This window comes from Mus caroli, unplaced genomic scaffold (genome assembly GCF_978045245.1).
Source record: "Mus caroli unplaced genomic scaffold, Mus_caroli_1 scaffold_3, whole genome shotgun sequence".
Taxonomy (NCBI): Eukaryota; Metazoa; Chordata; class Mammalia; order Rodentia; family Muridae; genus Mus; species Mus caroli.
Genome location: NW_028227258.1, coordinates 37,002,501 through 37,021,495, shown reverse-complemented (window position 1 = coordinate 37,021,495; position 18,995 = coordinate 37,002,501). Strand labels below are relative to the sequence as shown.

Below are 18,995 nucleotides of genomic sequence, written 5' to 3'. Positions count from 1 at the left end.
GGCTACAGGGTGAAACCTTATTTCAAGAATGCAAAAAACAACAATAACAAAAAAATGTCCAAAAGAAAAGAATGTGTGTGTAGGGGAAGTGGGGGGAGGGGTATTCTTAAAATAGTACCTAGAATCAAAACTAAAAGCTGTTTAGAAAACATTTGTTAAGTGAGTGTTGATCTCCATATCATACCACTGTAAATCGGATATCTTCCTATCATCACTGAAATGTTTGGTCAACTTCCAAAATTCAGCCCATTTCACACATCTGGCCCGTGTGGAAAGGGACTCAGAAAGAGCGCACTCCCCTGACCTGTGACATTTTGGAGTCAAGCTACTTTGTTGTGTATTTTCTTTGAAGCGGGATCTCAGGTAGTCTTTAATCCGTCACCTTCCCATCTCTCCAGGGCTGGGCTTGCAGGCATCACTCTGTGTTTTCAAAGTGCTTTGATCTTACAAACGAGAAATCATAGACAATTATACCCAAATTGTAAAGGGAGCCTGAAACACACTCCTTAAAATAAGACCAAATAAGAAAAGCAATAGATAGCATCAGTGATTATCTTAGGTAGGTTTCTACTCTGTGGTAAAGACCAGGAGCAAAAGCAACTTGGAAAGGAAAAGGGTTATTTGGCTTATAGAATCCAGGTCACAGTTGGTGGGGGGAGAGGCAAGGCAGAAAGCTGGAGGCAAGAACTGAAGCAGAGACCATGAAGAAATGCCGCCTATTGACTAGGTCCCCATGGCCTGCTTTCTTATACATCTCAGAACCACTTGCCCAGGGTGGGGGTGGGGCACTGACCAAAGTGGGCTAGGCCTTCCCACATCAATCAAGAAAATGCCCCCCAGATTTGCCTACAGGCAACTTGAGGGAGGCATTTTCTCAATTGAGTTTCCTCTTCCCAAATAATTCTAGCTTGTTCAAGCTGACCAAAAACTAACCTGGACAGGGTTGGAAGAAGAAAAAAAATCAAGTTGATTTTGCGTTTATTATGTGTCTGGAAACAGTATCTTCCCCTCACCAGATTTGTAGGGTCATATCCAGCTTCAGCTAGAATTTACCCAAAGAGGAGCAGTTTAACACTGGGAAAAAAAAATCTGTTAAGATGCCGACACACTTTATCTTTTCTTTAATTTTAGAGGCAGGGTTTCATATAGCACACAGTTGCCTCAAAATGGCCAAAGATGGCCTTAAACTTCTGATCCTCTTGCTCCACTTCCCGAGTTATAGAATTACAGGCATTCACTGCTACCCCTAGTTTATGCGAGGCTGGAGACTGAACGAACCCAGGACCTGGTGCATGAGAGCTGGTGCTCTACCCATTGAGCTCCATGTCCATCCCTGTCTAGAGGGATTTAAATATACAGCAAATATCTTTTTCGAGGTGATTTAAATATAGTCTAGCTTGATGTTGGAGGATGAGGAAGCCTCTCATTTGCTTTTGTTCTTGTGTCTTATAACCACCTCTTCACAATACTCTCAAGTGAAGATTTTGGAAATGCAACTGTTACAATCTTTTATCAAGAAAATGCAGAAGAGCCGGGCGGTGATGGCACATGCCTGGAATCCCAGCACTTGGGAGGCAGAGGCAGGCAGATTTCTGAGTTCGAGGCTAGCCTGGTCTACAAAGTGAGTTCCAGGACAGCCAGGGCTATACAGAGAAACCCTGTCTGGAAAAACCAAACCAAACCAAACCAAACAAAACAAAAACAAAAACAAAAAAAGGAAAGAAAATGGAGAAGTCCTTACAAGTTTACATTATTATTCTGCTTGCAACAGACAAATGAACTAACTGATAGGCAGTTTATGTATCTCTATCTTTTGGACTATGTCTATCTATCTCTGTGTGTTTATCTGTTTTATCAGAAATGCAGCCAAGGAACGGAACATTTTAAGACAGTTTGATGAATGCAATAAATAAACATCAAAATGGTTCCTGCTTCGAGGTTCACGCCTGAGTTCCTGTCCTGACTTCCCCTGAGGAAAGACCGTGACTGTGAGATGAAGTAAGCCCTTGCCTCTCCCAGGTGCTTTTGAACCTGGTGTTTTATCGCAGCAGTGGAAAACAAACTAAGGCAAGCACCAAAATGATAGACTTCTACGCTTTATCTCACGCTTAAAGGTGACCCTTCGGGAGAGAGGCTAAGGGCTGTAAGAGCCAGCAGGCTGGAGGAATGGGAATTCAGACGCCACACAGGTGTGGGCCTGTGGTGTCCGGTTTCTCACTAGGGCTCAACTGTTCTTGAAATTGTAAAGTAGGAATAATGCTGACTGCCATTTCAAGATTCTGGGTAGAAGAGTTTCTAAACTGAATGCCACACAGCACAACGAATCATGACTATTTTTATGATTGTGTGATGAGACTGTGTGGCTCAAAGGTGTCAGAGATCTGGCAGAACCTTTTGTTCAAGAGGCAACTGCATGGGCGGGCTGCCGACCCTAGACAAAAATAGAAGCAGGCCTTGACTTTGAAGTGGGGTGAGCGATGCAGGCCTCAGAGAGTGCCAAGGCAGCCCTGCCTCCCCGTGCTCCCAGAACACAGGCAGCTGTGCTGGCCAGAAACACCACCCCTGACCTCATCTCTCTGCTGGATCAGAGTGGGCCAGAATACAGAAGAGTAGTTGGTTTCTGATGTTCTACTTTAAAAAAAGATAAAAGATAAAAACAGTAGCTCTCAGCGTTAGTTCAGAGAGAGCCGTGCTATGGAGAAATCTGTGCGTATTCTTCTGCGATCTCTTCATTTTAGAGATGCAGACTGACTGTGAGCTGAGAGACTGACTGTGTGCTGGTCGGAATGCTGAGCACTCCGTGTCTGTTGCCTCCCGTCATCCTTCCCAAAGTCTGTAAATCCCCTCCCTGCAAATAAGCATCGGAACTACTAAAGACATTTACCCCATGCCACCAAGTCTGCATTGCATGCATTTGCATAAAGGAATTGAAGACATAGGCAATAAAATTTAATTTGAATAATCTATTTTAAGGCACGACAGCAGTTACTATAGCAATTTTTACCAACTTCTGAAAAGAACCCAGTGAATAAATTATGGCTTATTAAAATACTTCAATTACTATAAGCTGCATTCTATTGAAATAGCTGAAAGTGCCATCTTAAAGGTTTATAATGTGTAGCATTATTTAATTACATTTTAATAAGAGTCTAGATTGGATAAAGCTGCCCCGGGAAGAGCATCGGAAGGTGCAGAAGGAGCTCACAGCAGCCTACACTGCTTCTTACATGCACTGGACCTGCAGAACCGGAAGAAGCCGCAGTGCATGTTGGGGTTCTGCCAGAACAAACAAGAAAGCTCACAATCTCCTTTACTCCCAAGCCGGAGTAGGACTACCGGGGAACCAGAAGGCTGCAGAGAGAGGCCGGTGCCTGCCATGCACCCCTCCTGCATGCACAGGGCCTGTAAGAGGCGGAGGGATCTGGGAAAGGGGTCTTTCAACTCTGCAGCGGGGCCCGCAGTTTACATCATACGACGTTCTTGTACTTTTAAATTTTCTGCTACTTACTTTCTACTCTTCCATGTATGCCTCCCGATGGCTTTGCCTTTGTCTTTAGAGTGCTCGGTTAGGTTTTGGGAGCTGTTGCTTATGCCTCCCCCCACCCTTTCTTTGTCTTTTCCTCTAAATCCTCCCACCTCGACTCACCCCGCCACTTTACCCACCTCACCCTGTTTTCTACTCAGTGTTACTTTAATATTTCTCCTCCCCTACTCTGCTTCCCTCCTAACCCTGACCATATTTTCTAGTTTTAGGTTATGTAAACAATTTCTTATATATTTTTTCTTGGTCACAGCTCCCCTCCCCTACTCCTCCCCCACTCTCCCCACCTCTCTGCCCATCGCCTTCCATGGTTGTTCACGAGCTCTCTCTCTTTAAAGAACAAGTATGTTAACTAAACTCCAAGTACACTCCATGCTATCCTTGCCTGTTTATCCTCCAAAAGTTATTGAAGCCGAAGGAGTCACTGTTGGGAATTGGCTAATAAAATATTTGAATAGTGTTAGTATTCAGCCACTGTGGTTGCTCTTGCAGTTAATATTCTACTTGGGGAATGGTACGGAGCTTACACCAGGCATCCGGAGCTCCGGGAGTGAGGAATTATTTTCTCAACTACAGCACATTGAGCTCTAACACATTCAAGACTGTGTGAAAATTGCAAATACTTCAAATGAAGGAAAATAGCTGGTCAAAACTAAACCAATCCCCAAAAAACCAAAAAACAAAACAAGACGTTAGATGCATACATCCCAACATAGCAACATTTTAAAAACAAAAAACAAAACCATCAGAACTCTTCCAATGGAGTTAGCCTTACAGTAACGGCACCTAGTTGGAGTGAGTTAGATGAACTCCCACATAGAACCTGAAGTAATGACCTTACACATGATCAAGGTCACAAAGAGATGAATGAAATAAGGAGGTGATACATAGTATAAACAGGAAAGCCAACAAAGAAATTACAGAGAAACACCAATTCAGAGTACTAGACATTACAAAAACAAAACAAAAAAACCCACAAAAAACAAACAAACAAACAAAAACCTGTACTGGCTGGGTTTGTGTGTCAACTTGACACAAGCTGGAGTTATCACAGAGAAAGGAGCCTCCCTTGAGGAAATGCCTCCATGAGATCCAGCTGTAAGGCATTTTCTCAATTAGTGATCAAGTGGGGAGTGCCATTGTGGGTGGGACCATGTCTGGGCTGGTAGTCTTGGGTTCTATAAGAGATCAAGCTGAGCAAGCCAGGGGAAGCAAGCCAGTAAGGAACATCCCTCCATGGCCTCTGCATCAGCTCCTGCTCCCTGACCTGCTTGAGTTCCAGTCCTGACTTCCTTTGGTGATGAACAGCAATGTGGAAATGTAAGCTGAATAAACCCTTTTCTCCCCAACTTGCTTCTTGGTCATGATGTTTGTGCAGGAATAGAAGCCCTGACTAAGACAAGAACAAAACAAAACAAAACAACCAATAAAGTGGACCATGGACAAGACAGGGTGGGTAAGCACAGGATTCAATGTGCAGGAACTGGAACAATTCAACAGGGAGGAAGGTACCTGTGGCGGTTTGGATGAGAATGGCGTCGATTGGCCCACGTATTTAAATGTCTGATTCCCTTTTGGTTAGCAGGATACAATGTTGCTTTGTTGAGGAAGGTGTGGACTTTCAGGTTTCAAAAGCCCATGTCATTCCCAGTTAGCTCTCTTACTCTCTGCCTCCTGTTTGTGGATCAGATATGAGCTCTCAACTACTGCTCCAGCCCTGGGCCTTCCTACTGCTGCACCTCGCTCCGTGAAGGTCAGAAACTCTCCATCTGAGACTATAAACAAGCCCCCAATTCAATGCTTTCTTTTATAAGTTGCCTTAGCCATAGTGTTTCTTCACAGCAATAGAAAAATAACTAAGGCAATAAAGTAATAATTAAAAAAAAAAGATGCCAGTGAGAATTCCAAGGTACATGTGGCACTCTGAAAAGACTGAATTAGGTTTACACAACAGGAGGGGAATCTCATTCTAATGGCATAGAAAATGTCTTCAAGAGAATCATAATAGAAAATCTCTCAGAGTTAGGAAAAGATATTCAAACACAGGAGGCATTTAAGGTGGAAAACAGACAAGACCAGAAAAGAACCTCACTTGTCATATTAAAAATAAAGCATTAAATGTACAGAACAAAGAAACTATACAGAAAACAGTAATCGAGAAATACCAAGATAAGTGCAAAGGCAGGCTGCTAAGAATAGCAGCAGAATGGTCAACTGAACCTTTAAAAACTAGAAGGGTTTGGGATGATGCTTTTCAAGATCGGAAGGACCCCAGACTAACCATCAAAGCTACTTGTCATAAATGAATGAAAACAAAACCTCCCCAGGATAGCAATAGACCAAAAGAATTGATGATCACTAACCTAGGTCTATAGAAAATATATGAAGGAATCTTTCCTATTGAAGGGGGGACAATGCACAAAGCCATAGGGAAAAAATAAACTGGAATAATAGCTGAGCAAGAAAAGAAGAGGGAGATCTTAAGACTTCTGGTGAGTGGAGCACAGCTTCTGCTCCAATCCAATTGCGCGGGACCTGAGACTGCATTAGTTAGGGAAGCAGAAACCGGCCTGAGTAGGGCCACAGGCCTCATCCGACCGGATCAGCGCCGGGGTAGCGGGAGCGCAGGGTTGCCTGACACCCGCCAGCTACCCACGACCCCCGCCGCAGGATTTTGGGACTGCTGGTGAGTGGAACACAGCTTCTGCTCCAGTCCAATCACGCAGGACCTGAGACTGCTCTGGTTGGGGAGAGAGAAATCCGCCTACATAGGGCCACAACCCTCTTCCGGTCAGAAAAGCACCAGGGCAGCTGGGGCGCAGGGTCGGCTGACACTCGCCAGCTACCCACAACACCCGCCACAGGATCTTAAGACTTCTGGTGAGTGGAACACAGCTTCTGCTCCAATCCAATTGCGCGGGACCTGAGACTGCATTAGTTAGGGAAGCAGAAACCGGCCTGAGTAGGGCCACAGGCCTCATCCGGCCGGATCAGCGCCGGGATAGCGGGAGAGCAGGGTTGCCTGACACCCGCCAGCTACCCACGACCCCCGCCGCAGGATTTTGGGACTGCTGGTGAGTGGAACACAGCTTCTGCTCCAGTCCAATCACGCGGGACCTGAGACTGCTCTGGTTGGGGAGAGAGAAATCCGGCCTACATAGGGCCACAACCCTCTTCCGGTCAGAAAAGCACCGGGGCAGCTGGGGCTCAGGGTCGGCTGACACTCGCCAGCTACCCACAACACCCGCCACAGGATCTTAAGACTTCTGGTGAGTGGAGCACAGCTTCTGCTCCAATCTTTAAACAGTGACAATGATAACAACTAACCCCAGAGATTACCAGATGGCGAAAGGTAAACGTAATAATCTTACTAACAGAAACCAAGACCACTCACCATCATCAGAACCCAGCACCCCCACTTCGCCCAGTCCAGGGCACCCCAACACACCGGAAAAGCTAGACACGGATTTAAAAGCATATCTCCTGATGATGATAGAGGACTTCAAGAAGGACTTTAATAACACACTTAAAGAAATGCAGGAGAACACTGCTAAACAGGCAGAAGACAATAAAGAGGAAGCACAAAAATCCCTTAAAGAATTGCAGGAGAACACTGCTAAAGAGTTACAAATCCTTAAAGAAAAACAGGATAACATAATCAAACAGGTAGAAGTCCTTAATGAAAAACAGGAAAACACATCCAAACAGATGATGGAAATGAACAAAACCATACTAGACCTAAAAAGGGAAGTAGACACAATAAAGAAAACCCAAAATGAGGCAACACTGGAGATAGAAACCCTAGGAAAGAAATCTGGAACCATAGATATGAGCATCAGCAACAGAATACAAGAGATGGAAGAGAGAATCTCAGGTGCAGAAGATTCCATAGAGAACATCGGCACAACAATCAAGGAAAATGTAAAATGCAAAAAGATCCTAACTCAAAACATCCAAGAAATACAGGACACAATGAGAAGACCAAACCTACGGATAATAGGAGTGGATGAGAATGAAGATTTTCAACTCAAAGGACCAGCAAACATCTTCAACAAAATTATAGAAGAAAACTTCCCAAATCTAAAGAAAGAGATGCCCATGAACATACAAGAAGCCTACAGAACTCCAAATAGACTGGACCAGAAAAGAAATACCTCCCGACACATTATAATCAGAACAACAAATGCTCTAAATAAAGATAGAATACTAAAAGCAGTAAGAGAAAAAGGCCAAGTAACATATAAAGGCCAGCCTATCAGAATTACACCAGATTTTTCACCAGAGACTATGAAAGCCAGAAGATCCTGGACGGATGTTATACAGACACTAAAAGAACACAAATTCCAGCCCAGGCTACTATACCCAGCCAAACTCTCAATTAACATAGATGGAGAAACCAAAGTATTCCACGACAAAACCAAATTCACACATTATCTCTCCACGAATCCAGCCCTTCAAAGGATAATAACAGAAAAAAAACAATACAAGGACAGGAACCACGCCCTAGAAACAACAAGAAGGTAATCCCTCAACAAACCTAAAAGAAGACAGCCACAAGAACAAAATGCCAACTTTAACAACAATAATAACAGGAAACAACAATTACTTTTCCTTAATATCTCTTAATATCAATGGACTCAACTCCCCAATAAAAAGACATAGACTAACAAACTGGCTACACAAACAAGACCCAACATTTTGCTGCTTACAGGAAACTCATCTCAGAGAAAAGGATAGACACTACCTCAGAATGAAAGGCTGGAAAACAATTTTCCAAGCAAATGGCATGAAGAAACGAGCTGGAGTAGCCATTCTAATATCTGATAAGATTGACTTCCAACCCAAAGTCATTAAAAAAGACAGGGAGGGACACTTCATACTCATCAAAGGTAAAATCCTCCAAGAGGAACTATCAATCCTGAATATCTATGCTCCAAATACAAAGGCAGCCACATTCATTAAAGAAACTTTAGTAAATCTCAAAGCACACATTGCACCTCATACAATAATAGTGGGAGACTTCAACACACCACTTTCACCAATGGACAGATCATGGAAACAGAAACTAAACAGAGACACAGTGAAACTAAGAGAAATTATGAATCAAATGGATCTGGCAGATATCTACAGAACATTCTATCCTAAAACAAAAGGATATACCTTCTTCTCAGCACCTCATGGTACCTTCTCCAAAATTGACCACATAATTGGTCACAAAGCAGGCCTCAACAGATACAAAAATATTGAAATTGTCCCATGCATCCTATCAGATCACCATGGACTAAGGCTGATCTTCAATAACAAAATAAATAATAGAAAGCCAACCTTCACGTGGAAACTGAACAACACTCTTCTCAATGATACCTTGGTCAAGGAAGGAATAAAGAAAGAAATTAAGGACTTTTTAGAGTTCAATGAAAATGAAGCCACAACATACCCAAACTTATGGGACACAATGAAAGCATTTCTAAGAGGAAAACTCATAGCTCTGAGTGCCTCCAAAAGGAAACTAGAGAGAGCACACATTAGCAGCTTGACAACACACCTAAAAGCACTAGAACAAAAGGAAGCAAATTCACCCAAGAGGAGTAGAAGGCAGGAAATAATCAAACTCAGGGGTGAAATCAACCAAGTGGAAACAAGAAAAACTATTCAAAGAATCAACCAATCAAGGAGCTGGTTCTTTGAGAAAATCAACAAGATAGATAAACCTTTAGCCAGACTCACTAGAGGGCACAGGGAAAGCATCCTAATTAACAAAATCAGAAATGAAAAAGGAGACATAACAACAGATCCTGAAGAAATCCAAAACACCATCAGATCCTTCTACCAAAGGCTATACTCAACAAAACTGGAGAACCTGGATGAAATGGAGAAGTTCCTAGACAGATACCAGGTACCAAAGTTGAATCAAGATCAGGTAATGATCTAAACAGCCCTATATCCCCCAAAGAAATAGAAGCAGTCATTAATAGTCTCCCAACTAAAAAAAGCCCAGGACCAGATGGGTTTAGTGCAGAGTTCTATCAGACCTTCAAAGAAGATCTAATCCCAGTTCTTCACAAACTATTCCACAAAATAGAAACAGAAGGTACTCTACCCAACTCATTCTATGAAGCCACAATTACTCTGATACCTAAACCACAAAAAGACCCAACAAAGATAGAAAACTTCAGACCAATATCCCTTATGAATATTGATGCAAAAATCCTCAATAAAGTTCTTGCTAACCGAATCCAAGAACACATCAAAACAATCATCCATCCTGACCAAGTAGGTTTCATCCCAGGGATGCAGGGATGGTTCAATATACGGAAATCCATCAACGTAATCCAGTATATAAACAAACTCAAAGACAAAAACCACATGGTCATCTCGTTAGATGCGGAAAAAGCATTTGACAAGATCCAACACCCATTCATGATAAAAGTCTTGGAAAGATCAGGAATTCAAGGCCCATACCTAAACATGATAAAAGCAATCTACAGCAAACCAGTAGCCAACATCAAAGTAAATGGTCAGAAGCTTGAAGCAATCCCTCTAAAATCAGGGACTAGACAAGGCTGTCCACTTTCTCCATACCTATTCAACATTGTACTTGAAGTCCTAGCCAGAGCAATTCAACAACAAAAGGAGATCAAAGGGATACAAATTGGAAAAGATGAAGTCAAAATATCACTTTTTGCAGATGATATGATAGTATATATAAGTGACCCTAAAAATTCCACCAGAGAACTCCTAAGCCTGATAAACAGCTTCGGTGAGGTAGCTGGATATAAAATTAACTCAAACAAATCAATGGCCTTTCTCTACACAAAGAATAAACAGGCTGAGAAAGAAATTAGGGAAACAACACCCTTCTCAACAGTCACAAATAATATAAAATATCTTGGCGTGACTCTAACTAAGGAAGTGAAAGATCTGTATAATAAAAACTTCAAGTCTCTGAAGAAAGAAATTATAGAAGATCTCAGAAGATGGAAAGATCTCCCATGCTCATGGATTGGTAGGATCAACATTGTAAAAATGGCTATCTTGCCAAAAGCAATCTACAGATTCAATGCAATCCCCATCAAAATTCCAAATCAATTCTTCAACGAATTTAGAAAGTGCAATCTGCAAATTCATCTGGAATAACAAAAAACCTAGGATAGCAAAAACTCTTCTCAAGGATAAAAGAACCTCTGGTGGAATCACCATGCCGGACCTAAAGCTCTACTACAGAGCAAGTGTGATAAAAACTGCATGGTACTGGTATAGTGACAGACAAATAGACCAATGGAATAGAATTGAAGACCCAGAAATGAACCCACACACCTACGGTCACTTGATCTTCGACAAGGGAGCTAAAAACATCCAGTGGAAGAAAGACAGCATTTTCAACAAATGGTGCTGGCACAACTGGTTGTTAACATGTAGAAGAATGCGAATCGATCCATTCCTATCTCCTTGTACTAAGGTCAAGTCTAAGTGGATCAAGGAACTTCACATAAAACCAGAGACACTGAAACTTATAGAGGAGAAAGTGGGGAAAAGCCTTGAAGATATGGGCACAGGGGAAAAATTCCTGAATAGAACAGTAATGGCTTGTGCTGTAAGATCGAGAATTGACAAGTGGGACCTCATGAAACTACAAAGCTTCTGCAAGGCTAAAGACACCATCAATAAGACAAAAAAACCACCAACAGATTGGGAAAGGATCTTCACCTATCCTAAATCAGATAAGGGACTAATATCCAATATATATAAAGAACTCAAGAAGGTGGACTCCAGAAAGTCAAATAACCCCATTAAAAAATGGGGCTCAGAACTGAACAAAGAATTCTCACCTGAGGAATACCGAATGGCAGAGAAACACCTGAAAAAATGTTCAACATCCTTAATCATCAGGGAAATGCAAATCAAAACAACCCTGAGATTCCACCTCACACCAGTCAGAATGGCTAAGATCAAAAATTCAGGTGACAGCAGATGCTGGCGAGGATGTGGAGAAAGAGGAACACTCCTCCATTGTTGGTGGGATTGCAAGCTTGTACAACCACTCTGGAAATCAGTCTGGCGGTTCCTCAGAAAATTGGACATAGTACTACCGGAGGATCCAGCAATACCTCTCCTGGGCATATATCCAGAAGATGTCCCAACCGGTAAAAAGGACACATGCTCCACTATGTTCATAGCAGCCCTATTTATAATAGCCAGAAGCTGGAAAGAACCCAGATGTCCCTCAACAGAGGAATGGATACAGAAATTATGGTACATTTACACAATGGAGTACTACTCAGCTATTAAAAAGAATGAATTTATGAAATTCCTAGCCAAATGGATGGACCTGGAGGGCATCATCTTGAGTGAAGTAACACAATCACAAAAGAACTCACACAATATGTATTCACTGATAAGTGGATATTAGCCCAAAACTTAGGATACCCAAGATATAAGATACAATTTGCTAAACGCATGAAACTCAAGAAGAATGAAGACCAAAGTGTGGACACTGTGCCCCTTCTTAGAATTGGGAACAAAACACCCAGGGAAGGAGTTACAGAGACAAAGTTCGTAGCTGTGATGAAAGGATGGACCATTTAGAGACTGCCGTATCCAGGGATCCATCCCATAATCAGCTTCTAAACGCTGACACCATTGCATACACTAGCAAGATTTTGCTGAAAGGACCCAAATATAGCTGTCTCTTGTGAGACGATGCCGGGGCCTAGCAAACACAGGAGTGGATGTTCACAGTCAGCTATTGGATGTATCACAGGGCTCCCAATGGAGAAGCTAGAGAAAGTACCCAAGGAGCTAAAGGGATCTGCAACCCTATTGTTGGAACAACATGATGTACTAACCAGAACCCCGGAGCTCTTGTCTCTAGCTGCATATGTATCGAAAGATGGCCTAGTCGGCCATCACTGGAAAGAGAGGCCCATTGGACTTGCAAACTTTATATGCCCCAATATAGGGGAATGCCAGGGCCAAAAGAATGGGAATGGGTGGGTAGGGAAGTGGGGGGCGCTATGGGGGACTTTTGGGATAGCATTGGAAATGTAATTGAGGAAAATATGTAATAAAAATATTAAAAATAAAAAAAAAAAGAAAAGAAGAGGGAAAAAAAACCATACAATATCAACAAAATGACAGGAATCAATGCACACCTTTAAATAGTAATCCGGAATATTGATGGTCTCAATTCCCCAGTCAAACGCCACAGACTAGTAGTGTGTGGGATCAAAAAGCAGGAGCAATCTGTTTATCACCTCCAAGGAGTGTATCTCATTACAAAACACAGACACCACTAGGGTAAAGAGATGGAATATGATCCAAGCAAAGAGGCCCCAGAGACAGGTGGGCATCACCGATCTGATATTTAACAAAATAGCTGTCAAACGCCAGCTAGTGGAGACAGATAGAGGTGGTGCCTTCATGCTAACTAAAGGAGCAATCAACCAAGAAGACCTTACAATTCTAAAGGTTACACCCTGAGCACAGGTGTACCACACTTCATAGAATGAGCACTGTTAAGGATGAAGTCACAGGTGAACCTCGGTACAAGAGGAGCAGGTGACATTAACTGCCCTATTCCCTCCAGTTGGCAGGCCATCTAACCAAACCAATCAGAGAAATCGATGAATCAAGCCAAATATATATGAAGTGGCTTTAACAGACAGCTACAGAACACCCATACAGACAACAAGGAATACACACTTTTCTTGGAAGTCCATGGAAGGTCCTCTAAAACGTATCATATACCAGGACACAGAACAATTGTTAACAAATATCGGAAAGCTGAAATAACTTCCTATATTCTATCTGATCACAATGGACTAAGGCTACAAGTCAACATGGAGACAAAGCCTAGAACACATACAAAATCATGGCGATTAAGCAATGAGTTACCGAGCAGTGACTGGATCCTTAAAAAAATCAAGAAGGAAAAAATTTAAAATCTCTCCCAACAACTGGAGCAGGGTCTGTTCCTAAAGCTGATGCCTGTCTCTGGATCCTGTTCCCCTAACTGGGATGCCTTCTCTGGCCTCAGTGGGAGAAGATGCGCCTAACCCTGCAGAGATGTAATGTGCCAGGGTTGGGTGATACAGGTATGGGGTGGAGGGGTGGGGGGCGGGGGGGAGGCTCCACTTTCTCAGAGGAGAAGGGAAGCGTGGATGGGGTGAGGGACTATGTGAGGGGGACCAGGAAAAGGGGAATAGTGATCAGCATGTAAAGTTAATAAATAAATTGATAGAGAAAAACATTTTAAATCTTAGAATCAAATGAAAATTAAAACGTAGCATGCCAAAATTATGAGATACAATGAAAGCGTCTTAAGAGGGAAATTCTAAGCATTGAGTCTATATTTAAAAACATCAAAGAAATCTTAAATAACTTAATTATATTCCTTAAAGGTCTGGAAAAAGAAGGACAAGTCTTTAGAAAGAAAGTAATAAGTTAAGACAAGAGTATGGAATGAAAATAGCAACAAAATAATATAGTCAATGAAACATATTTATCTTTGAAAAGATAAAGACTTACCTACCCTTACCAAAGTAACTACAGAAGTGAGAAGAGGATCCAAATTAATAAACTTAGAAATGGAATGGGAGCCATTACAGCAGACACCAGTGAAATTCAAAAAGCATTAAGTCTTACCTAAAATGGTATATCTTCCCACTGAATTGGAAAGATCTAAAAGAAATAGGTCAATTTTAAGATGTAAATGACCTACCAAAATTAAAACAAGAGGAGATCAACAATTAAAACAGATCTGTAGTAAGCAGTGGGATTGAAACAGTAATTAAAAAAAGAAAAAAAAAATCTCTCAACTCAAGCAAATCCAGGACCAGATGGATTCAGTAGTGAATTTTATCAGACCTTCAAAGAAGAACTAAAATCAATATTCTCAAATTAGTCCATACAAAGTGAAGAAACATTACCAAAGTATTTTATGAAGACAGTACTATCCTGATCTAAAAATCAGATAAAGATGCAACAAAAAAGGAAATTAAGACCAAAAACCCCAATGACCATATGAACATAATTGCAAAGGTTCTAAAAAAAACAAAAAAACAAAAAAACCCAAACCTTTTAAGCTTAATTTAATAGCACATCATAAAGATCACTTACCATGGTCAAGTAGACTTTATTCCAGAGATGTAGTTATAAAGTAATATATAAAAATAAATAAATGTTATTTATTACATAAATCAACTCAAGACTAGAAATCGTAACGCCATCTTGATACATGGAAAGGCTTTTGACAAAAATCCAACATCACTTCATGTTTTAAACCATTTAAAACTGCGTTTCAATAATCTTAAAACTCGTGTAGATGTACAAAAGACTCTGAGTAGCCAAAGCAACCCTGAGCCAAAGCGAATACTGCTAGAGATATTGCCACACCCGGTTTCTACGCTGCAGAGGCAGAGTAATAAATAAACAACCAAACAAAACCCAAACAGCTTGGTAGTGGCACAAAATAGATGCATAGATCCATAGACTAGAACAGAGGCACCAGATACAAGGTCATGCAGCTACAGCTACCTGACCTTTGGCAAAGATACCAAACATACCCACCCAAAGCTGAGAAAAGATGAATGGTGCTCAGATAACTGGATCTAAGTGTCCTCATCTCTCCCATGCAGAAACCTCGGCTTCCCAAGGATTAAAGATTTGTACAAGACCTGAGAGTTTCCGCCTGTAGGAAGTATGGAGGACACTTCCAGATGGAGGCCTGGTTAAGTAAGGGCTTTCTGAATAAGACACTGGCCCTTCAAGAAGTAAGTCCAATAACTGACAAACAGGACCCCGTGAAAACACCTGTACATCAACTGTAGACACAGCCTACAGAATAGGAGGAAATTTATTTATTTATTTATTTATTTATCGCTAGCTGCACATCTAATAGAGGATTAGTATCTACAATAGTCAAAGAACTTTAATACCTAGACTCAATAGAAAATAGGCTGCGGAGCCTAACAGAGAGTTCTCGAAAACAAACACAAATGGCCTATAAAGATTCTAAAAAGCCTTCAACATCATTAGCTTTCAGGGAGATTCAAATGGAAACTTCTTAGAGATTCCAGCTGAGCTGACTAGTGTTTTTCCACTTTATACAAACCATCTAAGAGGAGGGGACCTCAACAGAGAAAATGCCTCCCTATGACCAGCCTCTAGGAAAGACTTTGGGGCAGGCAGGGGGAGGGGTGGCGGTATTTTCTTGACTAATAATTGATGTAATAAGCCCAGTGTGATTTGTACCATCCTTGGGCAGGTGGTCCTACCATACATAAGAAAGCAGGCTGAACAAGCCATGGACAGCAAGCCAGTAAGCAGCATTCCTTCATGGCCTCTGCATCAACTCCTGCCTCCAGGTTCATGCCTTTAATTCCTGCCCTGAGTTCTTCCAGTGGTGGACTGTGACCTGAGATCTATACGATGACATAAGCTCTTTTCTCCCCAAGATGCTATCGATCACCATGCATTATCCCAGCAGTAGAAACCATAAGACACACTATTAACCAAGTCTATCTTTAAGAAATCAGTCAAAAACATTGGTGAGGACGTGGCAAAAGGGGAACAGCTATCCATGTGGGAGTGTAAATAGGTGAACCTACTATGGGATTCAGGTCAGAGGTTTCTCAAAAAGCTAAAAATAGAACTACCATATGACTCACCTGAAAATAGACCCAAAGGACCCTTGTTTCCTGCTACAGAGATGCTAGCTTATCCATGTTCATTGATGCTCCACTTAGAATAGCTAGGAAATGCAAATCAGCTTAAATGGCCATCAGCTAATAAACGGATAACAAAAATGTGGTACGCATACCTCATGGAATTTTGTTCAACTATAAAGGAGAAAGATGAAATAATGAAATTTGCAGGAAAATCGATGAAACTGGAACATATTATATTAAGCCATCTAATCCGGATTCAGAAAGACAAATGCCACATGTCCTCATGTGTGGAGCCTAGCTTTGACATTTTTATTTGTGTGTTTAACTTGGAGTTGCTGCAAAGGCCATAAAGTCAGAAAGGGACTGTGAAAGGAGCAAGAAAAGACACCTGTACGGACCTGGGGGGTAGCAGCTGATACTTGATAGTAAAGGAGAAGAGGAAAGACTTGGTGTCCGAGGTTTAATCATGCGCAGGGGTGTGCGGACTGGGAGGGGAGAGGGTGGAGGTGGATTAACCAGAACAAAACATGCATGAAGAATCTTTACCGAGATCTCCTACTGTGCATGCCAATATAAAAATGTATAATTGTTTTAAAAGGGAGTTCAAGCAGAAATACCCTCTGTGGGTAGATAATGCTCACACCAGGAGACAGGGCTTATTATTCAGGAATCTCAGTGCCAAGCCTGTGAATGACTGGCCAACGAAGTCCCAGAGACCTCCAAAACCATGCTGCAGATATGGCTAGAGGTCTTGGTTACTCAACTAGATAGTAGAACCCGATGACTGAGGACACCACATGCTTGAGTTTCAGAATATAAAGAGATAAATCTGGAACCGATCAGAAAACTTCCTCTCTGCTAGCTACTTTCATCATGTCCGAAGTTGCTGTAGGCTGTGCAGGCTGCAGGGGAAGACATCACTAGTCTTACCTTGTGCTGATTCCTGTATACTACAATACTCAAACGCCAGTCAAAGCGTGCCCAGTGGTTCAATCCTGGCATAACTGTTATGGATGTAACCAACTACTTTCTGACTGGATTTGGGGTATTTCTCTCTAGGAGGGGTTCATGCCTGATGTTGTAAACCTGGCCAATAATTCAAGGGTAGGGACTTCATAGGGTCTATGGAGGAACCTATTATTGCTGGTTTGCTAAATGACCATATGTCCAACTATCTTCTAAATATTTACGTTTATACATACAGATAAACATTGCTTTCAACCTTAGTCTGAGACAGTTCTTTTTTGTAGTAGGCACTGAATGGTAAACGCAAGGCTCATAACTTGTCAAAGTGCTAAGAATACGTGAATATTGGATACTCAGCCCTAAAGAGAACAGCTGTATCAACCTCTCCTCAACCAAGGCTCAGGGGATAGGATGGAAATCAAGTTAGAAAGGATGTAGGGGCCACAGGACAGGGAGGAGAGGTGTAAAATTCCGTCTTCCAGACGTGACATCGGCCACTGCACTTATGGAAGAAGACTGTGATTAATTCACTTTGCATGTCTCTCTGGTCTAAGTGGTAAGGTTTTTTTTGTTTTAGTGACATCTTTCTGTGGTGGCCTGAATAAGAATGGCTCCCCTAGCCTCTCATTTGAGTGCTTGTTCCACAGTTGATGAAACTGCTTGGGAAGGCTTAGGAGGCATGGCCTTGTTGGCAGAGATGTGTCACTCGGGGGTGGTCTTTGATGTTCCAAAGGTTCTGAGGTTCTTAGCTCTCTCGCTCTCTGCCTTGCACCCATGGATCAGAGGTAAGCTCTCAGCTACTGCCCCAGTGCGGTGACTGCCTGTCACCATTCTCCAGCCATGATGGTCATGGACTCTAATGCTCGGGCACCATGAGGCCCCAGATTAAATGCCTTTTTTTTTTTATCAGTTGCCTTAACCACGGATTTTTTGCACAGCCATAGACAAGTAACTAAGATACTTTCTTATTTAAGAAATGTTGCAGCCTGATGGTGGTGGGGGACACCTCTTTGATCCCAGCATTCGGGAGGCGGAGGCAGGTGGATCTTACTAATCTACAGAGTGAGTTCCAGGACAGCCAGAACTACACAGAGAAAAACCCTGTATTAAAAAAAAATGGAAAAGAAAATTTATAAAATAATTTCATTTTAGAGAAAAAGGAATTCTATAAAGTAGGCAAGAATTGTCAAGGGAATGATCAATTTTCTGAAGTAGATAAAGGATAGGTAATTGTAGCCTAAGACAACAACTTGCAAAGGCAACACAATGTCTAAGCATGGGGGGGGGGGAGGACGTAGGAGAAGAAAACAGAAAACCCCCTAATGTGCATGTCTGAAGTACTATGCATCTAATCTAGCCATTAAAAACCAAAAAACACCAGAGAAGGAGTGGGAAAGAAATTTTTAACAAATAATCAAAACGTTCCTCTCAAACCTCGCTTGGTTTGTGGCTTGGGAATCATTTTATCAGGCCATGGTGGCTATGTTTAATCTCAGCACTCAGGGAGGCCGAGACTAGAAAAAAAAAAAAAAAAGAAAGAAATCATTGTATGGAATATTATTAGTCTGCCATTCTCTCTCTCTGTCTCTCTGTCTCTGAGATGAGAATGAGAGAAGAATGAGGGAATCTTACTTCATAGTCTAGGTTGGCCTTGAACTGTTTCAAAGAAACCTGATAAACAGAAGGAAGGGGAGCATGGCTAATTAACATTCAAAATGCTTCAGAATTCTTTGATTTAGATCAATAAGAATGTTTTGGAATCTCACTTCCAGAGAGATTTCAATTTTTTAAGTTAGTCACTTTAAAAACCACTTTTGATT

General features: G+C 41.8%; 1 protein-coding gene and 1 long non-coding RNA gene across 3 annotated transcripts in view; one reads left to right on the top strand and one right to left on the bottom strand.

Moving 5' to 3' along the window:
• Positions 1-4,515, top strand: part of LOC147005454 (uncharacterized) — a 36,276-nt gene extending 31,761 nt beyond the window's left edge. The window contains exon 5 of the long non-coding RNA XR_015046671.1: positions 1,859-4,515. This is a non-coding gene — a long non-coding RNA (uncharacterized LOC147005454). The remainder of the gene's footprint in view (positions 1-1,858) is intronic.
• Synpo2 (synaptopodin 2) overlaps positions 1-18,995 on the bottom strand; it is a 158,745-nt gene that overhangs the window by 13,216 nt on the left and 126,534 nt on the right. The window lies entirely within an intron of this gene.